Source organism: Leptonychotes weddellii, chromosome 10 (genome assembly GCF_054177405.1).
Source record: "Leptonychotes weddellii isolate Sample4059 chromosome 10, ASM5417740v2, whole genome shotgun sequence".
Taxonomy (NCBI): domain Eukaryota; kingdom Metazoa; phylum Chordata; class Mammalia; order Carnivora; family Phocidae; genus Leptonychotes; species Leptonychotes weddellii.
In genome coordinates this window covers 109,353,126-109,375,181 of record NC_138378.1, presented here as the reverse complement: position 1 = coordinate 109,375,181, position 22,056 = coordinate 109,353,126, and the positions used below count along the sequence as shown (strand labels likewise).

Below are 22,056 nucleotides of genomic sequence, written 5' to 3'. Positions count from 1 at the left end.
GGTGGCTCAGCAGGTTAAGCATCTGTCTTTGGCTCACGTCATGATCCCGGGGTCCTGGGATCGAGCCCCACATTGGGCTCCTTGCTCAGTGAGGAGCCTGCTCTCCCTCTGCCTGCCACTCCCCCTGCTTGTGCTCTCTCAAATAAACAAAATCTTTAAAAAATAAAAATAGGGCGCCTGGGTGGCTCAGTCGTTAAGTGTCTGCCTTCGGCTCAGGTCATGATCCCAGGGTCCTGGGATCGAGTCCCACATCGGGCTCCCTGCTCGGCAGGAAGCCTGCTTCTCCCTCTCCCACTCCCCCTGCTTGTGTTCCTGCTCTCGTTCTCTCTCTCTGTCAAATAAATAAAATCTTAAAAAGATAAATAAATAAAAATAAAAATAAACAGAAAGACTGAAAGGAAATAACCCAAAATTCATACAGTCCTTAAGTGATCAGAGTACATCATTTTTTCTATTTATCTGTATTTTATTACCTTTCTACAATGTATCTGTATGGTCCGTGAATAAAACGAGAGGTTTGTTGTTTTGGGGTTTTTTAAATTTTATTTATTTATTAGAGAAAGAAATTACTGGAAAGGGAGAACGACAGGCAGAGGGAGAAGCAGGCTCCCCGCTGAGCAAGGAGCCGGATGCAGGACCTGATCTTAGGACTCTGGGATCATGACCTGAGCCAAAGACAGACACTCAACTGACTGAGCCAGCCAGGCTTGCCAGGAGGGAGACTTTTATTAAGAAAAATGAAAAGAGCAGAGTAGAAGACAAGAAATTTTCTCAAGAGTGAAAAAGGACTGGATCTTTACTGAAGCCTTTCTTTGCTTACTTCCAGGTTTTCATCTGTGGTCCAAATAAATGAGGTTATGCATAAGTTAAAGAACCTCCAGATAAATGTGACAAGTCTCTAGGAGCCATTCTTACTTTTGTGGTGAATCACGCCCCAGGGCAGGGGTCAACAAACTTTTTTCAGTAAAGAGCCAGACAGTAAACATTTTAGGTTTGGCAGGTCATATGATCTATGTTCTCAATGACACCTCTGTAGCACAAAAGCAGCCATATGATATCGAAATAAATGAGCATGAATGTGTCCCAATAAAACTTTATTTATGAATAGTGAAATCTTAATTTCATGTATTTTTTTATGTGTTACAAAATAGTATTCTTTTTCCACCCATTTAAAAATCTGAAAACCAATTCTAAAAAAAGTGGGCCAAAAAAACCACAGGTTGTGGGCCAGATCTGGACTGTAGGCCATAGTTTGCTGACCTCTGCTCTAGTGGATTCACCTTGCTCTACAAAAAAAATCAAAAGCAGATAATCCACTCTCAAATATGAGCAAGCCAAAAGTTAAGCATTAGGGCTTTGCTTCCAACTTTTTCATCTACACTATCCCCAGGCATATGTCTTCTTATAATGAAAGTTACATTTAAATGGAGGCGATTGAGTAGGTTATGAGGAAAAGACTTTAAAGAAAACAAAATCCGCCCAAGACTCAAACTCAGTTTTGCAGGTTAGGGTATTACCATTTATTTCAATCTTGAAAAGACTGGAGGATAAAGTGGGCAAAACAGGATAGAAAGTAAACACTAACACTCAGGCCAATAATCTCCATGTTAGTAATAATAAAGCTGAGGGGGCAGGAGTCACACATATACCATTAAGTGGGACCCTCAAAATTTTGGGAAAATGCCAATTTTCTATGTTCTACACAGTTACAAATTTTGGTATCATTTGGTGGCAAGGGAAAAGAATTTGGACATGAATTTAACAACTTTATCCAGAATGGTTAGATCTTAGGAAGAAAGAACACTTTTTTCTTCTAACAAGCAACAGAGTATACAGCATCCAGGTACAGAATATTGAACTATGTTAATTTGAAGAAAATGTATCCAAGAGTTACGGTACACAGTATTACTTGGGATGTAGTCTGTCTTCAAATTTTTTTGTTTGCATCATTAAGCCGTGAAACTCCCCCAATATTATTTCCTTAATAAACAATTGGAATTGGCTCATATAGAAGATACATAATAGAAACTTTTCTATGGCCAAGACTCTGTAATCTTAAGTAAGTCTGAATTTAAAAGTTAGTTTTTGAGGTTGATTCTTTGTTTCAAAAAAAAAGAGAGAACAGTGTCTCATTAAATTATAAAATTTAACATTAGCCAACTTTTTGTAGGCGACAGTACTGCTAATTACATGAGAAAAACAGATAAAGCACCTCGAATAACAAAACTTGGTTAAGTTCTAAGTTTTCATATTTACTAACATGTAATTCAAAAGGTTTACAAGTAAGTTTGTGTAAAGAACCAAGAATATGCATTAATAAAGTACATTTATATCATTAAGAGTAATTTTTCTCAGACATCATCTGATCCAATTCCTCACCATATGCCTACTATAAAAAATAAGGTGGGGGGAAAACCACTTAGAGCTACAATAAATGGTATTAAAGCACTTTCTACTACCAAAGGACACTAATCACATTTTCACAGTATTTAAGACCATAGCAGAAATTAAGCTCTGGGGTCAAAGGGGCTAGGAACTGTGTCTCAGCTATCTATAAATACTCAATATATATTGAATGAAAAAGATTTTTTATGCTATGAAATGCAAATTCAGATCAAGAAATCAAGTATCAGATAGTAACTGCTTATAAATGCCTTCATATGTATTAATACACAATGCTCATTCTAATGGAGATGTGAACAAGGCTCTTCCTCAGACTTTCTGTAACAATGAAAACATTTATCAACATAAAATGTCTGATAGCAACTTCCCTTTGGCACTACTTTTCCATATTAGTTCTATAATACCTGAAAGCTACTGCTATCTTGTGCATCAATTACAAAAACAACAAAATTACATGAAAACTTAATTAAATATAAGCCAATACAAAGAGTAACTTAAGAGGCTTATGAAATATTCTTGGTAATCATCCATCTTGGATAGTTTTTAATGAACGTAATCATTGAGCAGTAGTGGTATCCAATGCAAATGGAAGCTAAAGTCCTTAAGAATATCTTCATTTCTTCAGCATATTAAAGCACTTTAGCAAATTCGCCAACAAATTTGTTTAGTAATACCTTTTCTTATCCACAACAAAAGTAAACCTATCCAGGCTTACATATTTGTAGCAGACCATTAGCCTTCAAAGACTTTACATTTCAAGTTTCTACTAATCACCATCAACACCTAGTAATTTACTTTTTCTGGAGGCATAAATCGAATCATACACTTTTCTTGTGTGTGTGTGTACGTTTTACTAAGTGTAACTTTAAACATTTTGAGGCTTTAAGAAATGTTTGAAATTTAAATTCTAGTTAACATGCAGTGCAATACTGGTTTCAAGGAATAGAATTCAGTGATTCATCACTTACATATAACACCCAGTGCTTATCATAACAAGTGCCCCCCTTAATACCCATCCCCTATCTAGCCCATCCCCCACCCACCTCCCTCCATCAACCCTCAGTCTGTTCTCTATCAAGAGTCTCTCATGGTTTGTTTCCCTTTTTCCCCCCTCCCATATGCTCATCTGTTTTGTTTCTTAAATTCCACATGAGTGAAATCATACGGTATTTGTCTTTCTTTGGCTGACTTATTTTACTTAGCATAATACACTCTAGCTCCATCCACACATTCTTTCTGATGGCTGAGTAATATTCCATCGCATATATATACCACATCTTCTTTATCCAGTAATCAGTCGATGGACATTTGGGCTCTTTCCATAGTTTGGCTATTGTTGGTAATGTTGCTATAAACATTGGGGTGCATGCACCCCCTTCGAATCAGTACTTTTGTATCCTCTGGGTAAATACCTAGTAGTGCAATTGCTGGATCACAGGGTAGTTCTATTTTTAACTTTTTGAGGAACGTCCATACTGTTTTCCACAGTGGCTCCCACCAACAGTGCAAGAGGGTTCCCCTTTCTCTGCATCCTTGCCAACATCTGTTGTTTCTTGTGTTGTTAACTGTAGCCATTCTGACAGGTGTGAGGTGGTCTCTCATCTTGGTTTTGATTTGTATTTCCCTGATGATAAGTAATGTTGAGCATTGTTTCATGTGTCTGTTAGCCATCTGGAAATCTTTAGAAAACTGTCTAATTCATGTCTTCTGCCCATTTCTTAACTGGATTATTTGGTTTTTGGGTGTTGAGTTTAAGAAGTTCTTTATAGATTGTGAATACTAACCCTTCATCTGCAAATACCTTTTCCCATTCTCAAGGCCGCCTTTTAGTTTTGTTGATTTGTTTCCTTCGCTGTGCCAAAGCTTTTTATCTTGAAGTCCCAATAAGTTCATTTTTGCTTGTTTCCCTTGAATCATACACTTTTCTAATGGTGCTGACCAAGTCACTTAGCTAGTAGTTGAGCCAAGAACCACATCAACATTTTTGATATTTGCTACTCGTTTGTCCACATACTTCATGGGGTAATTATAGATGCTTGTTTTCCCAGCAATAAAAAACAGTATGACTGACACAACTATACTAAGGAAAAGTCAAGTTTTTATGTTTTGAATAAAATTTGGACACACAAACACAAGTATTAATATAGATTCCCAGAAACCAGAAATCTTCAAAGACCCTACCTCAAATCTTCTAATAAGATTAGAAATTAGATTATTCCAACATCAGCATTTAGCCACTAAATACAAATTTACCAAGAATTTCCATGTAAGACTGTGTTAGCTGAGGATAAATCTCAGAACATATTCTCAAACAGGCAAAACAGGATAAATATTTAACTTACATATATGCAAATATGAGGCAAGATTTTTTTTCCTTAAAATTCTCTCAAAGGATATTACCATGTATTTGAGTCCTTATGAAGTCTCTTGTTTTACAAGGCATTCTCGCAATTGCTTTATTTTGAGAAATAAAATACTGCTTAAGGAAATTCTTTTATTTTGAAACATGAAATACTGCTTAGAGAAGATCTCCAAACTAAATCGACCTCAAACAAACTTTTAGATAACACCTAAGAGAAGCAGGTCAAATAAACTGGAAGTAAAGATGACATGCCTGAAAAAACTTAGATAACACAAAGTGACTCCAATGAGTCAAAGATACATCTGAAATATCAAAGATATATTATGAAATGAGCTCCCCCAAAGGCAGTATTTCTGAATTAACATTTTAAGTAATTTAATATGCTATCATCTTAAAAGTAAAACAAGCGAATATATTGCCCCATGATAAAATATGAAACAGCACCACCATCTATGAAAAGTTGTCTCAAAAAAATAACCCACTAAACCCCAATCTCAATAAAGTCAATAAAGTCGCCAGATCTAAATACTGTTTATCAGACGTATGAGCAATATAAAAGCACAAAGTCAAGAGATAACACAAGAAAGTAATTGTCTAATCCAAAACGTGTAAAGGGGGAGGACAGAAGGAGAATATTATTCAGACTAAGAGGCTAAAATGTCAAATATATTGTGGAAACCTTCTCTGAATCATGATTTTAATAAACCAACTATAAAAAAGACTTTGAGAAAATCAGGGAAATCTAAATACAGAATGAGTATATATGATATTCATGAATTTTGTTAGTGGTAATAATAGTAAGAGGATTATATATTTTAATAAGTCCTCATCAGGGGCACTGAGTGAGATCAAGAGTCGGATGCTTAACTGTCTGAGCCACCTCGGCGCCCCAGAGAATTTATGCTTAAACTGGCCTGCTGTCTGGGAGTTACTTTGAAATACTATTTTATAAAAAGTAAAATACTAGATTTCACGTAAGGTTGAATCAATGATAGATACCTGAAGATGCAATGCATTATTCTACTTCTGTGTTTAATATTTCCATAATAAAGCTTAATAAAATATAACAATATGACAGAAGGCCATGTGAAGCAGATGGTATTCAAGCTGGGCCTTGAGGGTTAAGCACAATTTGAAACCACTCCCCCCTTTCTAAACAAACATTTATAAACTGCAGCTTATAAAAGTAGTTACTCCCCACAAGGTTAACGGACTCAGGTTCCAAGCTATTGTATAAACTCAGTATCCCTGATTACTTTCTCAACCGTATTTTTGACAAGTGGCATATGAAATTTTTTTCCCAAAAACTGATTTCCAAATGAACACAAACATCTCTGGACTAATTTTTATCAGACACCATCCCCCAAAGAGAACAATTTTTTTTTTTAAGATTTATTTATTTGAGTGAGCATGCACCTGTGTGGAGAGGGAAACAATCTCAAGCAGACTCCCTCCTGACCGTGGAGCCCAACATGGGGCTTGACCTCACAACCCTTGAGATCATGACCTTAGTTAAAATCAAGAGTCAGAAGCTCAACCAAGCCACCCAGATGCCCCCAGGGAACAAAGTTTATTTCACACTCAATGTCATGCCAGAGATTGTACTAGGCACATTAGATCTAATTCTATTATCCAGCAAAGTAGATACTGTATTCTTACTTTACAAATAAGGAAACTGTGGCCAATTTCCATATCCTCACAGACAAAACTACTAAAATGGCAGATGTGATACTGTCAAGACTCCAAAGGCTCCATGTTCTTTTCCATACCAACCAAGCATAAACCGGAAGTCAGCTTATATGTTAACTATACAACTCTCTTAAAGTTCCCCCTCCCGCACCCCCCGCCCATCATCCTTTTGCTTACACTATTCAAGTCCCCTGGACAGGTCTTTGCCATTTATCTGTTCATATGCAAATACTACAAACTCAAAGTTTGGCTCAAATGCCACTTTTTCCATCAAAACCTACTCCCAAACAATCTTTTTCTTAATTCCCATGGCATTTAATTGGTATTTTCTTTTTTTTTTTTTAAAGATTTTATTTATTTTTTAGAGACCGAGCGAGCGAGAAACAGCATGAGAGGGGAGAGGGTCAGAGGGAGAAGCAGGCTCCCCGCTGAGCCGGGAGCCCGATGTGGGACTCGATCCCAGGACCCTGGGATCATGACCTGAGCCGAAAGCAGACACTTAACCACCTGAGCCACCCAGGCACCCTAATTGGTATTTTCAATGTATTAATAACATATTACCTGTTAAGACTTTTTTTTTAAAGATTTTATTTATCCAGGGGCGCCTGGGTGGCTCGGTCGTTAAGCGTCTGCCTTCGGCTCAGGTCATGATCCCAGGGTCCTGGGATTGAGCCCCACATCAGGCTCCCTGCTCTGCGGGGAAGCCTGCTTCTCCCTCTCCCACTCCCCCTGCTTGTGTTTCCTCTCTCACTGTGTCTCTGTCAAATAAATAAAATCTTTAAAAAAAAAAAAAAAAAGATTTTATTTATCTATTTGACAGAGAGAGAGTGCGTGAGCACAAACAGGGGGAGCAGCAGACAGAGGGAGAGGGAGAAGCAGGACCCCCGGCTGAGCAGTGAGGACTCTGGGATCATGACCTGGGCCGCAGGGAGATGCTTAACCGACTTGAGCCACCCAGGCGCCCATCTGTTAAGACTTTAAAACTTCTCTATATGAGAATTAGGATAGAAAACAACATGTAGCACAATTATGCAAACTATTCTGGTCACACCAGTGTTCCATGAAATGAGGGAGGGGATCAAAGGAAGAATACTAAGGATAGTATTAATAGGGAGAGGGAAACTGATAACATTATCAACTATGAGTCCATTTAAAAGCATGAGATAAATGTATTTAGGCATATATGAAAAAACAAAAAGCCAGAATATAAGTGAAAAGGCAAGATGAAAAGCACTCTATCATCCAACTTTTGTAAAAACAGGAAAAAAACATATACGGATACACAGAAAACAATCAGAAACTGTGACACAACTGTTATTAGTGACACATCTGGGAAAAGGAAATGCATGATTTTTATTTTACATTCTGTAATTATTCACTCCTTGAGTATTTCCCATTCATTACTTATCTCTTTGAAAATATTTAAATATAGGGGAGCCTGGGTGGCTCAGTCATTAAGAGTCTGCCCTCAGCCCGGGTCATGATCCCAGGGTCCTGGGATCGAGTTCCACATCGGGCTCCCTGCTCGGCGGGAAGCCTGCTTCTCCTTCTCCCACTCCCCCTGCTTGTGTTCCCTCTCTCACTGTGTCTCTCTGTCAAATAAATAAATAAAATCATTAAAAAAAAAGAAAATATTTAAATATATACATGCTGGAAATCACTAAACACATTTATATAGTTCTTACTGTCAAGTCAGCTTGGAAATCAATGGCCTTACGTGGTAAAACTCAAGTTTTACATGGTAATACTCAAGTATTTCGTAAGTACACCTATACATGGGGCACCTGGGTGGCTCAGTTGGTTAAGCGACTGCCTTCGGCTTGGGTTGTGATCCCAGGGTCCTGGGAACCAGCCCCACATCGGGTTCCTTGCTCAGCAGGGAGCCTGCTTCTCCCTCTGCCTGCCGCTCCTCCTGCCTGTGCCTGCACCCCCATGTCAAATAAATAAAATCTTTCAAAAAAAAAAAAAGTACACCTATACATAAGCTATGTACGACTTACAAAGAAACACACCAGAAAAACATCTTTTCCATAAACTAGGCCATCACTTAAAAGAAAAATATTCTGGTCTTATTTGTAAACCTCTAAGGGTTTTTAAGGCAATATAAAGAAATTTACATGTATACCCAATACCTACTATAGTAAATATCTCTAGCCACACCTTCATGACACTTTGGGTTTTAAGAAAGCAAAATCTAATTTGTAGATCTAAATATTTTCTCACCTGATTTAAAGGCATTGTACTTATATGTAGCTAGCACTTCGTTTCTAACCACTTCATGTAGGTTAGTTCTACCCTACTCTGATATATTCCTCAAAGTGTGTAAAAAAAAAAAAAAACAAGGAACCAACCAAATCATACCTTTTAAATTCCTCAATATATTTGACAGTATGCTGTGATAAACATGATTTACATATTTCTAGCTTTCTTTTTTTTTTTAGGATTATTTTATTTGAGAGAGCGAAAATGAGAGAGATCACAGAGGGAGAGGCAGAAGCCGACTTGCTGCTGAGCAGAAAGCCCGATGCAGGGCTCGAGCCCAGGACCCTGGGATCACGACCTGAGCTGAAGGCAGATGCCTAACTGACTGCGCCACCCAGGTGCCCCCATATTTCTTGCTTTCAAAGTAAATTTCATAGTATTGTTTCAGCTTAGTAAGTATTGAGAAAGGCTTAGGAAAGAAGACACAAACTGTTTTTTAAACTTTTATCTTATTTTTTAAAGATTTATTTTGGAATGCCTGGGTGGCTCAGTTGGTTTAGCACCTGACTCTTGATTCTAGCTCGGGTCATGATCTCTGGGCCTTGGGATTGAGCCCCATGTTTGGCTCCATGCTCAATGCAGAGTCTACTTGAGATTCTCTCTCTCTGCCCCTCCCCCCATTCACTCTTCCTCTCTCTCAAATAAATCTTAAAAATAAAAAAGATTTTTGAGAAAGTGCATGCATGAGCGGGGGAGGAGGAGAGGAACTTAAGCAGACTCCCTGCTGAGCATGAACCACTCTATCCCACTGCCGTAAGATCATAACCTGAGCTGAAACCAAGAGCTGGACACTCAAACGACTGAGCCACCCAGACATCCCATGGTGAGCTGTGTTTTTTTTTTTTAATTTGCCATTACTCCTATTGCCCAATCACTGATCTGAATTCCCAATAGAAGCCAAAATACTTACAGTTCTATCCTATGTTTTCATTCCTAACAGCAATGTGAATGAATTAAGACTCAATGAGCTAAACCACTAAAGGAAGCTAACTTTTTAAGTTTTGTGCCCTAAAGGCTTAACTGTCTGTAAAACATACCACATTAAGATTTGGGATGGATCAGAGGTGTGCATTTCTTAGTATATATAAGGAGGACCTGTTAACTGATTCCCAGAAAACTAAATGTGCTAACATTTTGGAAATTTTTCATGTACCCCCAATTTTAAGGCCACTAGTTCTCAAAACCTTGGTGCATCAGAATCTAGGTAGAAGATTTAAAACTGCACACTCAGTTCCCACTTATATAAAACTTACTTGAATTAGTCCAGGCAGGGAAACAGGGACAGATTTTTATTAGTATTTTTTTTAAGTTCTCCAGATGATGCTTCCCTGTATGGATAGGACTGAGACCCTTACACATTACCGTTAACAGTTATAGCTAAGGAATATATCCACACACACTCTACTGGTTTTCCAAATAAAAAAATTATTAATCATTCATCATGGTGTAACAGATGAATCTCAATCAAAAGATCTAGAATATGGTTCCATGTTTGTCCCAAACTAGGTGAACGAACTCAGAACAGTTGAACACTGGTCCTCTTTTCCCGTTTGCAAATGAGAATATGCCTCCCTCACAGGATTACTGTGAAAAATAAATGAGATAATATATGAAATTAAAATATAAGTGCTTTCTAGAGTATTAATGATCTACCATAATGAGCGAATATTTTCTTGTTTAAAAAATCAACATAAAATCCTCTAACCCAGGAATTTACCTTAACATAAACAGCACCAACACGAAAAGAATGAACAGCATAACAACAGTTACTGCAGCACTGCTTCCAGTGCTTCAAAAATAAGAATTGAACAACGTACCTCTAAAACTAATAATACGCTATGTTAATTACTTGAATTTAAATAAAAAATAAAAGGGGCAACTGGGTGGCTCAGATGGTTAAGCGTCTGCCTTCGGCTCAGGTCATGATCCCAGGGTCCTGGGACAGAGTCCCACATCGGGCTCCCTGCTAGGCGGGGAGCCTGCCTCTGCCTCTCTCTCTCTCTCTCATGAATAAATAAATAAAACATTTTAAAAATAATAATAAATAAATAATAAAAATAAAAAATAAAAAAAATTGAGCACAAACTCAACAGAAAAATGGTTTAGCAAAATAAAAATCTATGTACTGAATGTTCTAAGTTATTAAAGTTAAATATACAAATACAGTAAAATGTCTATGATATTAAATAAAAACACCAAGTTGCCTAAGGTGTTATCATACAATCCTGTTTGTTTGGGTTTTTTTTTAAGATTTTATTTATTTATTTATTTGACAGAGACACAGCGAGAGACGGAACACAAGCACAGGGAGCGGGAGAGGGAGAAGCAGGCATCCCGCCTGGCAGGGAGCCTGACATGGGGCTCGATCCCCAGGACCCTGGGACCATGCCCCAAGCCGAAGGCAGACACCTAACGACTGAGCCACCCAGGAGCCCCAATCCCATTTTTTTTTAAAAGAGAGAAGCAATACCATAATTATGTATTTGTGTGGACTGTAACAAAATAAACACTGAACTCTGGTAGGATAGGAGGTACTACTGGCTTTATCTTTGCATTTTTTGTGTTGTAACGCTCACTAAAGTTAGCAAAATAAAGTTTTTTTTAAAGGTCCCATATTAATACTGTTTAAATGCACTATAGTTCAGAGGCTTTATCACAGAATAAAGTACCAGTGATCCTGTGTTATTTTCAATTCACTTTAGTACTAGGTTGAATGCCTAAGAAGTGAAGACTTGTCGGGGCGCCTGGGTGGCTCAGTTGGTTAAGCGACTGCCTTCGGCTCAGGTCATGATCCTGGAGTCCCTGGATCGAGTCCCGCATTGGGCTCCCTGCTCGGCAGGGAGTCTGCTTCTCCCTCTGACCCTCCCTCCCCATGTACTCGCTCTCTCTCATTCTCTCTCTCTCAAATAAATAAATAAAATCTTTAAAAAAAATAAAAAGTGAAGACTTGTCTCAAATGGCTATCTAGTAGTTTTCAATTATTATACATAATCAATCAGAATCAATATAGCACCAAGGAGAAATATCCTAAGAAATGTTAGGTTGTAACAGAACTAAAGGGAGTCATTTCAATGCATGATCTGAGACAACCGAGAAAAAATAAAAACCATTCTAAGCAGCAGACTCGAATTCAGTTTTAAAAGGGATTTTTTTCTAAATGTTCTTTTTATTTTTCTTACGGTATTATTTATTTATTAGAGAAGAGAGAGAGAGCACACGCACGTGTGCACAAGCAGGGGGAGCAGCAGGCAGAGGGAGAAGCAGGCTCCCCACTGATCAGGGAGTCTGATGCGGGACTCGATCCCAGGACTCTGGGCTCGTGAATTGAGCTGAAGGCAGACACTTAACCGACTGAGCCACCCAGGCATCCCGGATTTTTTTCTTTAGACCAGAATTTTCCAAAGTGTTTTCCTTAATCACCAACTCACAGTGTTCTTTGAAATAAGAGGTTCCCTGTCCAATACATTTATATGCTGCTCCCTAGTACCCATTTGTTTTTTTGCAAGCTGAGCACATGGTCACTACAGAATTCATTTTCACACAGTAAGTCCTACAGTTAAAATGGCTTAACTTTAATCCAGTATTACCATAACTTTCTTCTGTAAATATGTTAATGCAAAAGAAGTTATTTTGAGCAGGGGCGCCTGGGTGGCTCAGATGATTAAGATGTTTTAGTTTTAAAAAACTTTCCAGGGTGCCTCGGTGGCTCAGTTTAGTTAAGAGTCTGCCTTTGGCTCAGGTCATGATCTCAGGGTCCTGGGATTGAGCCCCATGTCGGGCTCCCTGCTCAGCCCTCTCCTTCTGCTGCTCCCTCTGCTTGTGCTCTCCCTCTCTTTCTTTCTCAAGTAAATAAAAAACAAAACAAAACAAAAAAACAATTTAAACAAAACAAAAACTTTCCAAGTAGTTGCTTAGAAAACAACAACAAAAAAACAAATGTCTACTGGCCACCTAGTTGGCTCAGAAGAGCATGCGACTCGATCTCCAGGATGTAAGTTCCAGCCCCAAGTTGGGTATAGAAATTAGTTTAAAAAATAAATAAATAGCGGGGTGCCTGGGTGGCTCAGTTGTTAAGCGTCTGCCTTCGGCTCAGGTCATGATCCCAGGGTCCTGGGATGGAACCCCGCATCGGGCTCTCTGCTCAGCGGGAAGCCTGCTTCTCCCTCTCCCACTCCCCCCTGCTTGTGTTCCCTCTCTCGCTCTCTGTCAAATACATAAATAAAATCTTTTAAAAAAATGGATAGATAGATAGATAGGGATGCCTGGACAGCTCAGTTGGTTAAGTGTCCTGGGATCAAGTCCCCTATCAGGCTCCCTGCTCAGCGAGGACTCTGTTTCTCCCTCTGCCTGTCACTTCCTCTGCCTGTGCTCGCTCACTCTCTCTGACAAATAAGTAATCTTTATAAATAAATAAATTAATTAAAAAAAACAAATGCCTAGGCTACAATGTCTGAAAAGAGAAACCAAATTTGTTAAGTTTCCAGGACTACCTTATATACCAAAAAAGGTCTATTCCTGAGTAGATTTTAAATGATGAAACTTGTTTTACATGCATTTAAATAAAAAAAGAAAACAATTTTTTTTAAGTAGGCTCCATGCCCAGTGTGGAGCCCAACTCAGGGCTTGAACTCACAACTGTGAGATCAAGACCTGAGCTGAGATCAAGAGTCAGATGCTTGGGGTGCATGCGTGGCTGAGCCGTTAAGCATCTGCCTTCGGCTCAGGTCATGATCCCAGGGTCCTGGGATCGAGCCCCACATCGGGCTACCTGCTCAGCAGGATGCCTGCTTCTCCCTCTCTCACTCCCCCTGCTCGTGTTCCCTCTCTCACTGTGTCCCTCTCTGTCAAATAAATAAAATCTTAAAAAAAAAAAAAAAGTCAGATGCTTAACCTACTGAGCCACTCAGGTGCCCCTTAAATTAAAAAAAAAATCTTTTTATAAAGATTTTATTTATTTGAGACAGAGAGAGAAAGCATGAGGAGTAGGGAGGGGAAGAGGGGCAGGGGAAGAGGGGGAGGGAGAATCAGACTCCCCACTGAGCATGGAGCCCAAGTGGGGCTCGATCCCAGAACCGTGAGATCATGACCTGAGCCTGAGGCAGACACTTAACTGACTGAGCCACCCAGGCACCCCTAAATAACAATTTCTGAAAAGTACGTGAAATATCTCACAGGAAATATGCACACTAAAACAAAAACTAATCTTAGAAAAATAACAAAGCAAATATTAATAACAAAATAGCAAGTAAACTCTTAAGTTTAACTTCTGAAGATACAAAGATAAAAGGGGAGAAAACACAATTAATTACATACAATACTCACTATCCATAGAAAAAAAAATATACCAACAATTCCTCATAGGTAACCATATTTCTAGCACTAAGCTTTCAAAGAAATTTCTTATACGGGATATTACAGAGGACACAGAATTATAATAGAAAATCCCAACAACATTGTCTCAACAGATACAAGGTTTCATAATCTTATTTTTTATAGTCAGTCCCTCAAGGAAAGCCATGCACCTAACTTGTAACACAATCCAGGGAAAGCAATTCCACAGTTAATTCTGTAAGCGTTCCAGGACAATATGGTCTAAATCTTCCCAAGTTATAATCTTGGATATCCGAAGTCTTTCAGGATTATCCAAATCAGAAAAAGCCTTTAAATCCGGTGGGTCCCCCTACTTATCTCTCCAATCATTTTTCTTTTTTTTTTTTAAGATTTTATTTATCATGGGGAGGGGGAAGCACATGTGCATGCGCACAAGCAGGGGGAGCAGCAGGCAAAGGGTGAAGGAGAAACAGGCTCCCGCTGAGCAGGGAGCCCTACATGGGGCTCGATTCCAGGTCCCGGGATCATGACCTGAGCAGAAGGCAGACTCCTAACCGACTGAGCCACCCAGGCACCCGTCCAGTCATATCTTTTTTTTTTTTTTTTTAAGATTATTTATTTATTTGACAGAGAGAGAAAGCACAAGTAGGCAGAGAGAGAAAGAGAAGCAGGCTCCCCACTGAGCAGGTAGCCCGATACGGGGCTCGATCCCAGGACCCTGGGATCATGACCTAAGCCAAAGGCAGATGCTTAACCGAATGAGCCACCCAGGTGCCCCCAGTCATATCTTTTCAATTTTCCCTATTTCCATGTCAAGTTCTGCTATTCTCCCCTATCAGGGTCACTACCCATACTAATCCCTCCAGCTGAATGCCATTTCACCTATCTCTTGACTAAATTAATTTCTCCAAGTCTTTTTTTTTTTTTCCATTTTAAGTAGGCTCCAAGCCCAACATGGAGCTTGAATTTATGACCCCGAGACCAAGAGTTGCATGCTCTACTGACTGAGCCAACAAGATGCCCCTCTCAAGTCTTTTTAAGACTAACTTAACCTCAGGGCACCTGGGTGGCTCAGTTGTTAAGTATCTGCCTTCGGCTCAGGTCATGATCCCAGGGTCCTGGGATCGAGCCCCGCATCAGGCTCCCTGCTCAGTGGGAAGCCTGCTTCTCCCTCTCCCACTCCCCCTGCTTGTGTTCCCTCTCTCGCTGTGTCTCTCTCTGTCAAATAAATAAATAAAATCTTAAAAAAAAAAAAAAAAAAGGGACGCCTGGGTGGCTCAGATGGTTAAGCATCTGCCTTCGGCTCAGGTCACGATCCCAGGGTCCTGGGATCGAGTCCTGCATCGGGCTCCCTGCTAGGTGGGGAGCCTGCTTCTCCCTCTGCCACTGCCTCTCTCTATCTCTCTCTCTGACTCTCATGAATAAATAAATTAAAAAAAAAAAAAAAAAGACTAACTTAACCTCATGTGAAAAGCTCTTCCTGACCCCTGCAACGTCTACCTATGTGAGTCCACCGCACTTTTTTAACACAATATGCGTGGCACTTAGTGTACTGCACTGCTATCACAAGTTTAATCATCTTACTCTTCGCTTTGCTATAAACTCAATTAACAAGGATCTGGTACCACCAATATCTAAACAAAGTCTGGCACATCACAGGCCTACAAATCTCAAAAAAATGTGTGCAAGTTTCTGGTAGTCTACTCTGATGAGAAGGTAAAACTTAGAATATCCAGAGTAACAAATGGGACTGAATGCTCCTCAAATAATACTCCAGGACCATCTTCTCAACCAGACTTAAAATAAAAATTAGCAAACAATTTATCTTTGGCAAGTTCCTACATAGAGTACTCCCATTTCTGCTAGTGTAGGAGCAACCAACTTAGAGATTAAATGAAGGCACCTAAGGCTTTCCCCTAGCATTCCTTTTCAGCAGTCAACTGTATTTCAACTGCAAGGTGGTCCAAGAAAACATCTCCAGGGAAAACTGCAGCTATCATCTTCTCAAAACTGCTAATCTTACTTATTTTATATGTTTTAAAGATTCAGATTGTACTACAGAAAATTTACTATTTTACATTTATTCAGGCTTAAAGTGCTGATAAAATACTAAATAGATGTTAATAAATGACCTGATCACCAAAATGGAAAACACAAGTAGCTCCTATCTGTATATAATTTTTGGTATTAAACAAAATCAGACAAAAACCACCCATATTTTTCTCTACATACAATTTGCTTTATTTGACTGCCTAGCAAAGACCTATACTTAGGGTTAGCTTGTCTCTACTACTCATTTACCTTCTTTAATGTCTGAATGAATAAAACCAGTTGCATCTTACACAGTCAAGAGGATATCCCACTGATCCCTAAATAAGTCTTTCAAAAACCATGCCTAAAATCACAGATCACCACTTTGAGATCTAAAACTCTTGATATGAGATGTCCACTACAATAGAAATCACAAAGATATGGGGTGCCTGGGTGGCTCAGTTGATGAAGCACTGCCTCTTGATCTGGGCTCAGGTCATGATCTCAAGGGTCCTGGGATCAAGCACTGCATTGGGCCCCATGTTCAGCAGGGAGTCTGCTTGAGGATGCTCTCTGCCCCCACCTCGTGTGCTCTCACTCTCTCAAATAAATAAATGTAAAAAAAAAAAAAAAAGTGTGAAAAGAGCCTTTTATACCCCATCCCCTGTCACATCACACACCATTTTTTATATACTCTGGCAGTCAGTTGCAGGTTTTATTCTCCTGGGCAGGTGTTCAATAGATGGTTTTGTAACGTTTTATAGTCCATTTCACCAATCCCTTCCTGGAAGGGAAGTTTTGTGGTTCAAATGCACCTTTCGCCTTAGGTAGGTGATAATGACTGCCTTTTTTCTTTCCCTGTCCCATTTTCAGTCCAAAGTATTCTGACATTCCAACTACCCCTTCTCCCTTCACACTTCTTCCCCTTTTTTGTACTTGGAAGCGAAATCCTGGGATATGAACATAAGGTGTACACCTTTGCATGTTTTTCTAGTACTCTACTCCAACATCTTTTATCTCTCTAAAAGAGAACAGTAAGTGAATAAGAAGTAAAAATCTAGGGGCGCCTGGGCGGCTCGCCTTCAGCCCAGGTCATTATCTCAGGGGCCTGGGATCGAGCCCCACATCGGGCTCCTTGCTCAGCGGGGAGTCTGCGCGCTCTCTGTGTCAAATAAATAAATAAAATCTTTTTTAAAAAAAGTAAAAATCTGTAATACGTAAACTAAAAATGGATGGGATTACAGCAGCTAAATCTGCAGAGGTGAAATATACTAAAGAAACTATGATTTCTGCCAACATGCTTGAATAACCCATACTTTAATTCTTTAAAGCACTTTAGAGGGGCGCCTGGGTGGCTCAGTCATTAAGTGTCTGCCTTTGGCTCAGGTCATGATCCCGGAGTCCTGGGATCGAGCCCTGCATTGGGCTCCCTGCTCAGCGGGAGCCCTACTTCTCCCTCTCCCACTGTCCCTGCTTGGGTTCCCTCTCTGTCTCTCTCCCTGTCAAATAAATAAAATCTTAAAAAAAAAAAGGCACTTTAGAAAAATAAAGGAGCCAGGAAACGGTCAAATAAACTTTTCATTTAAGAAAAAGGTCAACAAAAGACAAAAATGTCCACAATTTCATTAAGAATTAAATGACTCGGGACGCCTGGGTGGTTCAATCTGGTTAAGCATCTGCCTTCGACTGGGGAGAGTCCTAGGATTGAGTCCGGCCATCAGGCTCCTTGCTCAGCAGAGAGCCTGCTTCTCCCTCTGCCTGCCGCTCCCCCTGCTTGTGCTCTCTCACTCACGCTCTCTCTCTGACAAATAAAATCTTTTTTTTTTTTAAGTTTTATTTATTTATTTGAGAGAGAGATAGCGAGAGAGAGAAAGCACACAAGCAGGGGAAGAGGGAGAAGCAGGCTCCTCGCCAAGCAGGGAGCCCAACGTGGGACTCTCCTGGGATCATGACCTGAGCCGAAGGCAGACGCTTAACCGACTGGGCCACCCAGGTGCCCCACAAATAAAATCTTTTTTTAAAAAAAAAATTAAATGACTCTTTAGAAGGTGACACTGTTTAATTAGGCAAGTCTTAATTTTTTTAAAAAAGATTTTTTATTTCTTTATTTGACAAAGAGAGACAGCGAGAGAGGGAACACAAGCATGGGGAGTGGGAGAGATGCAGGCTTCCTGCCGAGCAGGGAACCCGATGTGGGGCTCGATCCCAGGGCCCCAGGATCATGACCCGAGCCAAAGGCAGACCCTTAACGACTGAGCCACCCAGGCACCCCAAGTCTTAATTTTTTATTTATAAAGTTGGATCTTTTGAGTTGGACGAAAAAGTCACTAAGGAAAAAAAATACATTAACCTTATGTGTAAACATACTGCTACCTGAAACTCTGAGAATAAAAAAGCATTTACCATGAAACTACCTATGTAATAATTCTATACTGTTTCACTGGAAAGGCTTCAAAGTAATAGCTCTGTAAATTCACTTTTCCCACTACAAAAGCAATACATTTTAAGTGAAAAACACCTTCTACTTTCCTAAATATAAAAATCATTATTAAAATATTAGCTTCTAAATGATAAGGTTTGAAGGAAAATTTTTCCACCACATCAGAATTCAGAAGTGAGACACACAGGAACTAGACTGATAGCAATTCAACTATCTCCTTTTACTGACCAAAGTACAATGGAACGACTAATTTAGACCTAGGCCAATGGGGTTCCTACCACCATACCCCTTAATTATCCTAAACCAGTCAGAAATAGCACTGGACAACAGATGGTCCTCCAAAAAGGCGCAGAGTCTATCATGGTGGCTTCAAGAAGCAGAACAAAGTGCTTTCTGCAGGGGGCAGACTTCCAAAGAGAAAAAGAGAAAGGCTAAGTCAAACTCTTATCAGTTCCTTCTTACAAATTCATCCGGCAAGAGTCAAGTGGGACAACAGGAGCCAAGTCAGACTGTTTTTAATGCCTTAAAAACAGCAAGAAATCTAATACATCACAAACCAATTTTAGTTATTAGTACAATTTTTATATTAATCACACACGTCAGTAAAACAGCCACAAACTGCATGCCAAAGCCATACGAGATACACTCAGATATTTAAAATCCTAAACCTTAAAAACGTGAAAAAAAATACAGATTATTTTGCTATGTTAAAAATCCAACAAATTTAAAGTTCATTGAATTAGGAAGTATGGAGAACTTGAGTCCAGGAGACAGGAACCAACCTCCACTTAATATTATGAAGATCTTGTCAATGTCTATAAAAAGCAAGACTATCTGGTCACTGACCAGATTGGATTTGGATGTCAGACCTGGCCCAAATCTCTATTATAGTTACTTCTAAGTACCTACACAGGAAGACAAATTATATTACAACACCAGAAAGATTTATAAACAAGTATGGAAGGTTTAAGAGAAACAAAATCCTAGTATTACCTTTGTTCAGACTGCATAGTTTGGCTTACCTAAGAAAAACTGGACTAAGAAAAACTGGACTATTAAGGTGTACAAACCTTGTAAGACCAATTTAAATATGGCAGTAATTTAGACTTTTAAGTGGAAATCTTACTAAATATTAAAAACATCTAAGGGAACTTTGCACTCAAATTAAGTAAACTACGCATAAAAATTAAAGTTTAAATTTTCTTGAAAATGTTCAAGTTTGTTAATAGCAAATCTAACTTGAAGATTAAATAGCCAGACTTGTACAAATAAGAAAAAAAAACTTAAAAGCTTAAGAACCAGGATTCTGAAATATAATTTTTTACATCAGTGTAAACCTTTACTGGGTACAAAGAACCGCCCTTTAGGACACCAAAAGACAATTCTACAAAACTTAAGTTCACCAAAAATTGAATTTTAAAAGACATTCATGCAAAAGGGAAGTATCAACAACTATTCACGCTGCCTGTGCAGATGAAGCAAATCATCTCTAAAAAGAAACCAATTAAAAATATTTGTCCTACGATTCCTAGCCAGAATTCCTTAAATCGTCCTCCGATACTCCAGGTCACATGGTGAGTCACCTATTAAATACGAAATCTAAGCAGTAAACAAGCTTTTAAAATCCTTAGGTAACTCCCTTTATTAAAATTGGTTTTTTGATATACCCTTACAGATATTATATTTCTCGTAAGCGTTTAAAAGCATTTGTCTAATAAAGCTTTCCCTAAAAACCTTTACCGAAAAAAACCTATCACCAGTTTTCTTACGTTAAAATCTCACAAAGTCCGAAACCCTAACTTTAACCGACATGATTGTCTTATTACACCTAATACGCTCGCAATATTAACCCCCCAGAATGTTTAAATATGTGTTAGAATGAAAAACGAAGTTAAGAAAAATGGGTTTTCCCTAGCTGTGTTCTCAGAAGCAGCATAACTTTTACACGCGTTTGGGAATAAAACTTTAAACAATTATCCCAAAATTTGGCCCAATTCAGACACAAAACTATTGCTAAAATGCCTGAAGCTTTTAATCTTTTCTTTCGTTTTAATTTATACACCTGAGTGTCGAAATCTGTTCCGGTAACAGAAACATAACATTCCTTAATAATGGCACCTAATGAGTCTAACCCAAGTCGCTGTTTCCTTCATACCCACACCTGTCTGCCGAAAGCTTTTCCCGGACACACTCGGCTCCCCGAGAATTCCCACACTTGTTTTCATAAACCCACTCCTTCCTCTTCGCCCACTTCCAACTCGCACACTTCTCTGGATCTACCGGCCTCTCCCCTCTTAACGACCATGGGCTGAGCGGACAGCTCGGTCCCTAACCCCAAGCGCCGAGAAACCCAGGACTAGTGGGGTGGGTCCCCAGCGCCGCGAGGCAGTGGCGTGGGGGAGGAAAGGAAACGGGAGAGCCGAGCAGCCCCCCCGAGCCGGGCGCACACCCCCTTCCGGCACCCCTCCCCCCGCATTGTGCGAGCGGGCCCCGGGCCCCAGGCCGCAGCCTTCCCGGGCTGCCCGCAGGCCCCATCCGCCCTCCCGCCCTGCGGGCTGCTCCCGCCGAGACCGCCACACAAAGCCCGGGAAGCCAGCTCCTGCGCCGCCAGAGCACGGGGAGAGGGAGCAAACGCGGACTGACTTACGGGGCTGCTGCGGCCGCGCTGCCTCAGCCGGGGACACCGACCGTTGGGCACACGGCGGCGTCGCTCTTGGCCGTCCTTCCCTCCTCCGCCTTCGGTGGCGGCAATATCTTCTTTCTCCACCTACCTCCCTCCCCCCCACCCCACCTCCTCCTTCTCCTCCCCCTCCTCCTCCGAACCACCGAAGTACCGAGGGTGAGACACAGAGACTCACAACAACATGGCTGCCACCGCCGCCTCCCCTCCCCTCCCCCCCCGCCCACCGGGCGCGCGCAAGGCACTCCGGGAGAAAGGGGAGGGGGAGCACTCACCGAGGTGCGGCTCCTCTCAGTGGCTTCCGTCGCTTCTCCCGCGCTCCGGGCGCCGGCCGGCGGGAGTTCTGCGCGTGCGCACGCTCTCTGCGCTCGCGCTTTTCGGCCGTCCCTCAGGCATGCGCTCCCCCGCCTTCACCTTGCGGGCTCGCGCCTGGTCCTGGGCTCGGCGGCGGCGCGGCCAGACGGGGACGCTAGCCTGAGTTCGGGTGGCGCAGGCGTGGTGTCGCCGAGCGCCGCGTTCGCCTCTGTCTTCCCGCGTGGGGCCTCGACTTCCGAATTCGCTTACCCTCCGCTTCCTCCCCGGTAGCTCATTGTTCTCCGCCAACCGCTTGTGCGGGTGTCATTGCCCTTGACCGCGCGGTACTCCTCGAACTTCACTTCTGGGGTGCTGGCACCCACAGGAGCCAGACAGAAAGCCAGGCCCGTAGGTTTCATCCTCACCCTCTCCCCGCAGCAAGACGGTGGAGACGTGTTTTGGGTGGAAAAGTGAACCCCTCACGTGGACTGTCATTCTAGTCGTTGCCTCCTGGGCAAGTGGAGCCCGCTCAGCACATTGCTTGGCCGGGGTAAACACAAAGGA

The 22,056-nt window shown here is 40.8% G+C and overlaps 1 protein-coding gene across 6 annotated transcripts in view; it reads right to left on the bottom strand.

Annotated features, from left to right (window-relative positions):
• PUM2 (pumilio RNA binding family member 2) overlaps positions 1 to 21,619 on the bottom strand; it is a 102,649-nt gene extending 81,030 nt beyond the window's left edge. For 5 of the 6 annotated variants that reach the window (XM_081797134.1, XM_081797137.1, XM_081797139.1 and 2 more), the window contains exon 1: positions 21,166 to 21,323. The gene's annotated coding sequence lies outside the window, so the exon portion shown is untranslated. Of the gene's footprint in view, positions 1 to 21,165; positions 21,324 to 21,473 lie in introns of those variants that run through there. The other variant, XM_081797136.1, reaches the window with a different exon arrangement.
• Between the last annotated feature and the right edge of the window lie 437 nt (positions 21,620 to 22,056).